Below are 11,459 nucleotides of genomic sequence, written 5' to 3'. Positions count from 1 at the left end.
CTTGATTCATGCATAATTCGAGGCTAAAACTTAAATAATAATCCATAAATTTATCCTAATACTATATACATGGCATACATGCAGAAAAACATAATAATAATGATAAAAATAAATTACAATAATACTGAAAATTGGAACCTGTAGCTTCCCGCGTTTTCGCCCTTGAAACAAACGTTTCAATTCGTCGACGCGATTAATCCCAAAGGATTATCGATATTTTCAGGTACAAGGCCAGATATTTAGGCCTGGAAATGGATCAAGGTAGATCAGGAGATGCTGGTGGTTGAACAGGAGCAACAACTGAAGAAATTCACCCGCAGACGCGGGTCCCACTCGCGCACGCGACTCTACACCCGCGCACGCTTGTCCAATAATTCAGAATACTTTCAAATTTTCTCAGAAGTCTTATAATCTCCTGTATTTATCTTTCCCAGTCCTAACTTTTGGTACCTGGAAGTGGAACGAAATTTTTTTTAGATTACAGGTCTATTTCAAGGCAAAAATACGAAAAAAAAAAACAAAAAAACGTAAACGAACGAAAAGGAAAGGAAGGAAGAGAATGGGGGTTCCCCCTTGATGCAACTTCCGATCTTTAGCACAAGTTCTATTGCTTTAGAACAGCAGCAGCGCCATTTGATATATGCTTGGAGAACACTACTTAGAGTTTTGAACTCTCTAAATTTATGTAAAAGCAATCAAGGTTCCTTACTCACGATCTTCGTTTCGTAGAGTTTGAATAAGGATTCGAACTAACCTAAAGCTTAGAACAACTAAAAATTAGATGTTACAATAAAGGGAAATTAAGGAGTAAGGATATAATATAAATGTTAGATTTTTCCTTCCTACACAAACATTAATAAAAACATTAACAATGAAAACATGCTCTTAATAACGAAATAGAAATTTGAAAGAGAAGTTGGAGAGTTAATCCTCCCTCATGTGAAATTATCATTAGTGTTGATTTGAAAAGGTTTTGATTCTTCCTAGACTCATAGACAAGTCCCTAACGGAAAAATAGATTTGATCCCTAGCATGCATGGCTCACTAAAGAGCTCATACATGCTAGCAAGTGAAACCAAACAATGACTTATCTCTAAGCTCATTGCTTGATTCCTAACTAAACTCTACACCAACTACCATTTTGGGGTAGGATGTAGAGTTAGTTGTTCTTCCTAAACCTACCAAACCAACAACAATTGGTTTACCCTCACATGAGTTAGATTAACTCCCCAAAGGGAAGTTAGCTCATGATCCTTGGGACAAGGATTTATGAACTAAGAAAAAACACAAAAGAGAAAGAAAGAGAGAGAGAGAGAGAGAGAGAGAGAGAGAGAGAGAGAGAAGCAATATCAACAACCAAACTCACTTCTAATTTTATTTCTAGAAGAACAAGTGTTCCTCCATTAAAACTATTACAAGCTTTCTAATAAAAACTAAAAACTAACTTCTCCTTTTCACTAAGGAACTAAAATAATGTCATGTGAGGAAAATAAGTCAAGGGAGTAAATGGAGTGTCCCCACATTTGTCTAATTTCTTCTCCATTTGAGAGAAATCTCATTTCCTCCCATGTGAATTATCAAACCACATTGATTCATTTTTATCTACCACATTAAAACAAAGTGACACCTTGCCTTTTTTTCACTATTAACAACTAATCTAAATTATTACATGCAAGGTGTCAACTTTGCACCAATAATTTGTTATCTTTGTCTTGACATGCTCCATGATTGATGACTCATCCAATCTTGTGGCCCCAAGATAGTGGGTCCATGTGCGATCCGGTCCGGTATTTGGGGCGGTGTTACAATTTCCGCCTATCGCGTAGAGAGTTCATCATACGATTGTCCGAGCATCTCTCGTGGTCGCATTGAGTCCTGGTTCGAGAGGTAGGAGCTTTGGAAGTTTGATGCTTCGTGTGGATTTGGGAGAATTCAGATATATCACCGTTCCTCGTGCTTTATTTCAGGTTTAACCAATATTTCCATGTTTACTGCAAATTACCGCAAAAGTATGAAAACATATTTATTTCATGATTATTAAACACATAATTAACCAAATTTATATGTCTCAATGGGGTTTCATAATACACTTTTGGGTACTTATCACATAGTATGTGACAATGAAAACCAATGAACAATTTTCTACACCAATAACCTGGCGTACTTGAAGTAAAATGAATTTAACGAATATAAAGTAAGGAGAATCAAACAAAGAATTCAATAATGAAAAACCAAACACCCAACAAAATAATCATACAACAAAACAATGACAAAAAATCAATCATACTCATAAATTAACAAAAATATTACAAAAAATTTATTAGAACTTGAAACATTGCGGGAATTGTGTATAGAAATAGTGGAGAGAACCTCAATTCCTATAGATAAACAAAAAAAAAGTAAATAAATTACGACTAGGGGATAAGAGAGAATGGAGTATATATGAAATAGAATAAACCATTACCAAAGATTCAAGTTTGAAGTAATAACCAAAGCTTCAAACTTTAATTCCAAAAAATACAAAACCAAAAATCAGAACTTGATGTATATAAGTCAGGAAGTCAGGATATTTTCTAAATTTAAAGGACGTACCAGTCGAGAATTAGTAACCAAAGAAGCTTTGACGTTGCTGATTCACCAGATTTAAGCTAAAACAAGACCAATGGTCTAAGATTAATGGACGAAATCAGTAAGAGAAAAATAGAAAGAAAAAAATGATGATGAAAAAAATGGCTTTTAGCAATTTGAAGAAGAGATTATCTTAAAAATCCTTACTTACAATTTTTGTGGTACACTCGGCCTCCTCAGTCGATGAAGAATGTTTTTTTTTTATCCTTTTTTTATGAGTAGCGGTAGTTTCTTTTCTAGGGATTCTTTTGGTTTCCCAAATTGTTAGCGCAAGTGACCGCCAAAACCCAAAACAATTCCCAACTAAAATCATCCCGCCCAATACCCTTACGTGACACCAATGGGGCAGCAATTACAATCGTATAGAAAAATAGAAATTGGGTGAAAAAAAAAGAAATTGTAATATTAAATTTATTAAAGACGCCAAGGGCGTTGTCAAAGGCAAAATACTTTTTTGCGGCCACTACGTCGTAGCTGGTGCTCAATTTTTTCATTAAAAATGAAATTTCACTTAAACAAAAAATTTAAACAAATGCTTTTGCAACACCAGCTAGCGTCACACTAGTTATATCCCAATCAGGTGGTACTAATAAGACGGAAACGTTTGAGCAGCGCCATTAGGCGTTGCAAATGATATGCTTTACCAACGAAAAGTAGGCGCTGTAAAAGGATGCGTTGCAACAGATCCCTTCTGTTGTAGTGATAGAGCGGAGTTTGATACTGGATTTGTGGTCGGGAATGTCTCATATGAACCTTTGAAAGTGGCTCATTGTATCAAGGGTTGCTTCTCAAGTCGCATACTTTTGAGGGTTATTCATATTTTATTGAAAAGTTTGGTGAAATGGCTATTGGAATTTCAAAGTTTAATGAAACTTCCTACGAAGGAGACGCAGATGATGAAGAGCCTCCAGTTGCAGAGCCTTCGATACCTTCGGTTAATACATCACATGTTTTTTTTATTTGAATGTTTAATTTGATATAAATTTAATGTTTAATTCGGTGTTTAATTAGATATAAATATTTATTTTATTTTATAGTTTATTTTGATTTTCAAATCTTTATTTCAGCTATTGATTTTGAATTCCAACATTTCTCAAACAAAATGGAGGGGGAAGAAGAAAGCGGATAGATTGAAATCCCCCAAAGAGATAGCCCTAAACAATTCAAGAAGAAAGTGTCACAAATGTGGAAAGATTACTAACCATGACTCGAGAAATTGTTCAGAGAAAAATAATTCGTAATCTATGAAATGTAAGTATAGCTTTTTTCCCCCCTGTTCTAATTTGAAAATTATAGACCTACGTGCACTTTGTTTCACTCTTAAGTTTTTTTTGTAAATTATATAATGAGTAATATTGTTTCTATTGTTTTCTCATTGGTGGAATTTTGTAATAAGATGCTAAACTTAGTATCATATTCAAATATTGCAATTGAAGATTCGAAATGACTTTGATCCTATGCTTTCTCCATAGAGTTTACTGTTTGTTTTGAAAAGTAAAGTGTAGGTAAACATATTACATATCAATTATTGGTTGTGGTTTGTCAAGAATTGAATCTATGTCATCTTGTTTAGTAATAGGACGATCCTTAATTAATACTAAACTTTTGTATAATCAACTGTTAGTTAAGGGGCAGGTACCAACTAGCTTAGAGCAGTTGACATTGATGATTTTAGAGGGTCAGAGAGCGAACTAGACATTTTGAGATATTTGCTTCAAATTGCAAGCACCTTGGCTCATCCTTTTTTTTTTTTTTTTTTTTTTTTTTTGTTTGATAAGCCTGTTTTAAATGAGACATTTTGAGGCGGGATTTGTATCATCACCCAAAGGTTTTACCGAAGCACCTTGGCTCATCCCCTTTGCTCACCATTGGCTTGGGAAATTGCGTAAGATGCAAGAGAATCAACATTGGAGTTATGGAATTGCTCAAAGGGATGGAATTGATATAAAGGCAGCAAGGGGTAGAGGACTATGAAATGGAAATGGACTATGAACACTGAATGTTCATACTCTTGTTGGACTATGAACATTCAGTGTTCATACTTGATGCAGTACAGTTTGCCAATGCATATGTCAATGAACTTGGCATATGTCAATGAATTGGAAAAGCGGACAACAAAGTCGAGGGAAGACATGGATGCGGCCATATTTGATTGGAAACGTCAAAATAAGCATAAGCCACAATTTTGATGTGGAAACCACCCTCTCGGGCCCTAAATCCATCGTTTAGGCCTTCAAAATCACGTTTTTGCTGTTTTAGAAAAGTTTTGTTTTTGCTATATCTTTTGATAGGAGAGTCCGTTTTTTATTTGGTCAGTTAGGTTAGTTCTATTTTGATTACTAGTTTCTTAATATGTGGTTATCCCAAAACTTTCCATTTTTGGAAACTTTTGAGTTTTGTGGTAATCAAGGTATTTTGCTTATATAAATGCTGGTAGTCTGTATTAGGGTTTTCAGTTTTGGTTTCAGTTAATAATATTAAGAGTTACTTATCTTGTTTTCATTATTTTGTGGTAATTAAGAGTTACTTCTCTTGTTTCCATTAATCCTTAAAAAGTTTGATAAACAAATTGGTTCTTCAAATTTTAGATTAAGTTTGCTGGAGAGAAGAATGTTTGCTGGAGAAAAAGTCGATCTAATTTTGGCATTAAGAATAAATGTTTTGAGCTAACTAGTAAGTGGAGATCAGATTTGTTTAAATGGAAACCAGGTTTGCTGGAGAGAAGAAGGGTTGCTGGAGAAGAAGCTACAAAATCTAATTTTGGATTTGAGAAAAAACTACAAAATGACGTGAATACCCCCACGTGAAATATTTTAAAATTTCAAAATTTCACATTTTTTAGCAGAATTAGATTTGATGGACCAGGAGGGGTGTGAGATAAGAGTGGCACAATAAGAGTGTCACTATAGCCAAACTGAATATATATATATATATATATATATATATATATATATATATATATATATATATATATATATAAATGGGGGTCGATGAACCGTTTTTTCACGTACGTCACAGGGGTATTTTTGTATTTTTTTCTCTCTATTTAGGGGGCATTTTGGTCTTTTCACTATCAAAAGGAAATTAAAGAAAATAGCGAGTATTCTCTACCCTCAGTCTCTCCTTCATCTCCCCTCTTCTTCTTCTGTTGAAGCTTCGATTTCTCCTCATAAATCTTTGTCAGCTACTGTCAGAAATTTCGTAACTTCATCACCTCCACCTCCTGGCACCCACCCCAACAAATCTTCCTCTCTGCACGATATTGTTTATGCTACAGTAATCTATTTCGACAAAAACGGTGAGATTTTATGTTGTTTTTTTTACCATTTGTTTAATTACTTGCTTAGATTTTAATATTGTTTGTTTGGTTTTAGTTTATAGTGTTGTTTATAATTATTGTTCAGATTGGATGCAATCTCATGCCCACTATATAATTCAAGAGTTTGTTTTTGATCATTTATTCAATACTTATTTATAGTTGTTTAATCATTTTTATAAGTTGTTAGATTTGTCTGAATATAATTTTGGTGTATGAAACTCAGTAGCAGAAATGAGTACTTGATGAGATACATAATAGACAACAACTGAAATTGAAAAAGTGAGATGAAGGAGATTATCTGTTCAGTTCAATTCAGTTAGTAACACTAATTGTTAGTTGGGCCATTATTTTCTTTCTTTTACTATTCTGTCTTAGAGCTCTTGTTCACCACTTATATTTATGAGATTTGGTCAATTGAATAAAACACATATATTCCATTATATACCCGAATTTGCAAATCCCAAAACATGTGTTTCGTAATGACGCCTGTATGTTTTTATTTGCTAAATGTTGAAGGTTGGAGTTAGGCAGATATATCTTTACCATTTTTTTGTAATCATGTGGTCGTGCTAATAATAAATTCTTATTCTTCTTTCACATAATTTCAAATATCAATCCGATATTGCAAGTAGTTTCACCATCGTTTTCACGTACGTCACAAGATCAATTTCGTCTTTTCGCTCTCTATTTTGGGGGGCATTTTAGTACTTTTACTATTCTAATAAAGGTATTATTACCTCAACAGTTCTAGAATATTTTAGAGCAATCCTTACGGTTCACGACTTCTCTCTCTATTTATTTTGATTTTCAACTTTTTCAAGGAGTACCTGAATGATAACAGTTGATGATTTGATTACACTCCTGAAGCAGGGTAAGATGGAGGGCAATCTCCTTGAGTTTTTTTCCTTCCGCAAAGCACTCTCATGAAGTTTTCTCTGAACATTTCATGTGAGTTCTCCTTTTTGAAGATTAAAGCATATCTTTCTTTTCATAGTGCATTTAAGAATATCATTTATATGTAAAGATATATTGTTGAAATTAGGAAAAATTAATAAGTTTATTGAGTAATATATTCATACGTACGGTGCCATTGTGGTAATGAATTTATTAAGTTTTATGAGTACTAATTGTGCTTTATGTGCGTTTTAGATATTAGAGCAATCTCTACGATTCACAACTTCTCGCCGCTTTCTCTCTTTGTTTATTTCTTCTATGTGATAGCCATCAAAACGAATAGAGCACTACTTTAATTTTCCATTGTGCATGTGGGGGTTGAATGGGGTTTGATTTCATATACTGTAAATGATATAGTGCAACAGTGCAACCACGGATTACATTCAATAGTACTTCCAGGCACACATTTATGATTACTACTTTATTTCATCATAAGTGAAGAAATTGTAGTCAATGAATTACTATGCATTTGGTGGCTTGGAGATAATCTCTATCTGCATTGTCTAGTGAAATGAGGACATCAAGAAGATAGGCTTTATGACAATCTATATAACTGACAGATAATTCACTCTTATGTTATAGGTAGGGCTGTCAATGGGTTTCGATAACCCGATAACCGATCCGAACCAAATTGATAAAAAATGGTTTGGGTTGGGATAATTTGATTTATTTTCTATCGACTCGAAACCGAACCGAACCGATAAGATATTGGTTTGGTTTCGGGTTTGCCCTCCACCAAACTGATATGAACCCAAACCGATAAGATGACATTTTAGTAATATTTATGATTAATAATTTTGTATATGTTTATCAATTATGTGATTGAAATTAATTGATTTAATTTAAGATTTAATTGATTTTATAGTTTTCAGTTCGGGTCGGTTCGGGTTTAATTTGCAATATTTCTTATCGGTTCGATTTGGTTTTGGGTTCCTAGCTTTCTTATTGGTTCGGGTTTAGATTTTCCAGAACCCGACCCAAACCAATCCATTGACATCCCTAGTTATAGGTATCACAATGCCACCATGTTTTCAGGCAGGATGAACAATCATATATGTGACATTTATGTGACATAATTCTTAGCATTATCATAATTTACGTAACATAATTCTAAGCAATTATTTATGTGACATTTACGTGACATAATTTTAGAGTAATGGTGTTATTTATGTGTCTAAAACATTTTAAAAATCGACCTCTGTCTTCTGAGAGTTACATTCTTTCGATGTCATGGACAGTAAATTCGTTCTTTTCGGCTGTTATTCCTTATGTTTATAGTGTTAGCCTGATAAGTGGCATAATCATAATTTTTTGAGGTTTTATTTGCATGCGCATGAATTGAACAATTGTACTACTTTGGTTTCTTACTATACTTTCTTGAGGTTAGGCTTTTCCTATCCCAATTCATGTATTCTCAAAGATCTCGATCTGTTTGGGTTCAATGAATGTGCGTGTTACTTGCCATTTATTATTTTGGTAGGAAGTATTGTGTGAGTTCCTTCGATTAGTGATCCTTAAACGGCTATTTTTCGTGATCCATAGGGCTTGAGCTTTTCGATAAAATCTGATCTCTTTGTTTGTATAGCTCAATTTTAGAACTCCATCAATTACCTAGAATGTTGTTTCATTTTTTCGCTTGTTGTAATCGGGTGAAGTGGCAATGGGTCAAATATAATTTTCCTTGGAACAGGTGATGAATTGCTTCAAGAAATTAGTATGCATTTTGGATTGACTCACAAATAATGGATTATGCAAGGAAAAAGGATCTACTACCCGTGATTACGCGTGAAAGGTTAGGTTCTTCATCTTATTTTGGATGAATGTGTAAAATGGATTGAATTTATTCTTGGAATTTTATCAGAATTTATATGTAAGCAACTCTTTCTGCCAAATCAAAGCAACATCAAAGTTTACATTTAATCAGAATCAAGACAATGTGTAATCTTCTACTAGGTATACATCCCATGTTTTAGCATGTTTGTTACTCCTTTGATCAACTTCCCACATCTTTGTACTTTGCTCATATTTAGATAAGTGGTGTCTTTATTTAGAATATTGAAGTGGTTGAACTTTTAGCTACTACATGAACTGGTTGAACTTTTCACCACTGCACTATAAATTAGAAATAATCTATAGAAATACTGCGAAAAACCACTTGAATTAGTTATCAATTTCGTCTTGAAGTTCTATACTTCTAATTTAGTAGATGGAGTTGGAAGTCGTCAAAGGTTTAGATTTTTGTTGACGTTACATTAGTACACACAAAAACGAAAAGTTAGAACGGTAAATAGCTTTTTTGTCAACGTTATGATAGTACACACCTAGACTTTATGATACCAAAATTTGCTACTCTTAATACCATGACATGAAATTTTGTTCAGTTTTAAGTATTTTTTAACCAGAGATTAATTAGTGTTTGAACATTTCAGAATAATTCTGTGAAGTGTTTGCAAAAGTGATACATTTGTTTTAGTCAGTAGTCTTAGGTGGAATGACCTATCTCTAATTTTCTATTGTTGCAGCTAGCAATTTTTGCCCATCTCATGTCTATTTTAGATGGGGCAATTGTGAGTACGGATAAGGGTCTTTTATGAATTGTGAATGTGAGAGAATGTCATATTGGGACCAGGATATATAACTCGCACTGATGTCTGGTAAGAAAGTGTTATATGTTTTCTCTTTCTCTAAACGATGTCGCCGGATACCTTTTAAAGTTGTGTGAGTCACTGAATCAGGTTGATTTAGATGGAAGTATAAGTATATAGGAATAGGAATATAAGCAGGATCAATACAAGTTATGGATGAAGTATAAAGGACCACATAACTACTATTGTATTACTCAAGGATGTCAAAGCTATGCTACAAAGATTGTAAAATAAGAAAGAAGATTTTCTTGAGCAGCTAGAGTTTGATATATATGATTCGTGTTATACGGTGTGGAATCTATTATGTCCACAGAGACAAAAGAGGGCTAGTAGTTGTAATTATGTTATAACTCTATTTTGGGGTTTATTTAATGTCTTATTTACTTTGCTTTACCAATGTTATTTGGTTCATTATGGAGTGTAATATTTTTTTTCAGTGTAACAATCATGTCTTTGTAGTCTTTGTAAGACTGGTTCAATTTTACGCCCATAGCGTGTATATAATATATATATATATATATATACAGTTTTGCTATAGTCAGGACTTCCCGGATAAAAAATCTTCCGGACTAAACAAATTCACGTGATTTTTTTTTTCTCTCCTTTCTCTCCACTTTTTTCTCCAACCCCACTCTTTCTCTCTTTCTCTCTCCTCTCTCTCTCTCTACTTTATTGATTTTCTTTGACCCCACACACTCTCTTTCTCTCTCTCCTCTCTCTCCACTTTATCAAACAATTTCACGTACTTTTTTTCTCTCTCCTTCCTCTCCACTTTTTTCTCCAACCCCACCTTTTCTCTCTCATCTCTCTTTATTTTATTGATTTTCTTTGACCCCACACACTCTCTTTCTCTCTCTCCACTTTATCAAACAATTTCACGTTACTTTTTTTTTCTCTCTCCTTTCTCCCAACTTTTTTCTTCAACCCCACCTTTTCTCTCTCCTTTCTCTCTACTTTATCAAATATATCACGTGACTTTTTTTTTCTCTCATTTCTCTCTACTTTTTTCTCCCTTCCGACCCTACACACTATTTCTCCTACTTTTATGAGTTTATCACTTCCGACCTTGTATCACTTCTCACCAGGCAGTAGCCACACTCTCTTACATATCTCTCAGTGAAATATTTTGCATACCGTTCTACTCACTGATACTTTTACTGCATGCAGAGGTATTTGAGTTTGACGCCATGGACGACCCTCCCGTAGAAGTATTTGATTTTTGAAGGACCTTTCGGTGAAGCAAAATCCACAGGACATCTTGAAATCAATTTTGTAAAATCTTATATTTCAGATCTTTTTGATATATGGATCCCTCTTCAATGAAAATTAGCTCAAGCATTTAATAATAATTTATATAAGTACTTTCCACAAATTCTCCACCCACTGTTGCTCTTATTTTATGTTGGCATTTTTTATTCTTTGAATGTTGAAACCCACCTTCTTGTTTTTGGATACTTTTGCTATTTGTTTATTCAGAATTTTTATGAACTATGTCTTTCTGGGAATGCTAGAAAAGGACTTGTTACAAAGGGCACACAAGCAGTGGGGGTCAATGAATTCACCTTTTAAATTCTTGAAAATGTGTATTGGCAACTTCTTCAGACCTCAGAACTTCTGATCCTCAGATATTTTATGTTTGGCGGTATGTGCACGGACATTTTTGAGACAAGAGCACTAGAAGGGATTTGGTTAAGTTGCTTTTGTATGTTTTGGTACGATAATAGGATTACGAAATGTGACTCACGGTAATTTTGAGAACTATGAATGTACTTTGGGAGAAATGATCATTTATTCCATAAGTGCATTGGTGTGACTGAAGGCTTGAAAGTTACGTAGGAAAATGAAAATTGACATGAATGGTAATATAACAAAAGGGGTGAAATGCATGCCATTACTGAAGGCACATCTGAAAA

General features: G+C 33.8%; 1 long non-coding RNA gene across 1 annotated transcript; it reads left to right on the top strand.

The window, feature by feature from the left end:
- Positions 1 to 5,770: 5,770 nt before the first annotated feature.
- On the top strand, positions 5,771 to 9,745 carry LOC147501420 (uncharacterized). Its single transcript, XR_015219810.1, has 5 exons — positions 5,771 to 5,926; positions 6,815 to 6,895; positions 8,592 to 8,693; positions 9,424 to 9,555; positions 9,637 to 9,745. It is a non-coding gene; the product is annotated as an uncharacterized LOC147501420 (long non-coding RNA).
- The last annotated feature ends 1,714 nt before the right edge of the window (positions 9,746 to 11,459 follow it).

This window comes from Coptis chinensis, chromosome 4, assembly GCF_015680905.1.
Source record: "Coptis chinensis isolate HL-2020 chromosome 4, ASM1568090v1, whole genome shotgun sequence".
Lineage (NCBI taxonomy): Eukaryota > Viridiplantae > Streptophyta > Magnoliopsida > Ranunculales > Ranunculaceae > Coptis > Coptis chinensis.
The sequence above is the reverse complement of the archived record's forward strand: the minus strand, read 5'-3'. Positions and strand labels throughout refer to the sequence as shown.